The sequence below is a fragment of the Leuciscus leuciscus genome (assembly GCF_965113295.1).
Source record: "Leuciscus leuciscus genome assembly, chromosome: 19".
Taxonomy (NCBI): Eukaryota; Metazoa; Chordata; class Actinopteri; order Cypriniformes; family Leuciscidae; genus Leuciscus; species Leuciscus leuciscus.
Window position 1 is genome coordinate 2745692 of NC_138743.1, and position 438 is coordinate 2746129.

The following is a 438-nucleotide window of genomic DNA, read 5'->3' on the forward strand; positions in this document are numbered from 1 at the left end:
TGTATTTGTAATCAATAGTTAATAGTTGTATACATATAGACATATCACACAATAGTGCGGTAGAAGGCTTTTAGAAATATATTTCGTCATGACATTACCACATGGTACATTCCTCGCTGTTTCCCAGCGCGACTGCGTACATGACGCCATCAAATGATGGGAAAGGCCCATTTCTGAGGAAATACTGTATCTGCTCCTTTTGTGGAAACAAGAGTGAAAGAACTGGGACATTATTGTTTAAATTTAAATGTAAACTATAATAGTATTCTCAACGACATTTTATATAATCAAAAATAAGTCTTGATTAATTCTGTACAATTTAATAATAATAATTATATCGTTATATCCAAAAAGTTACCTAGATCTGATGTTTTGTTGTTAAAATTGCATGGTGTAAATGAATAAGGCTTTAAAAATGTCAGAACACACAAAACAATG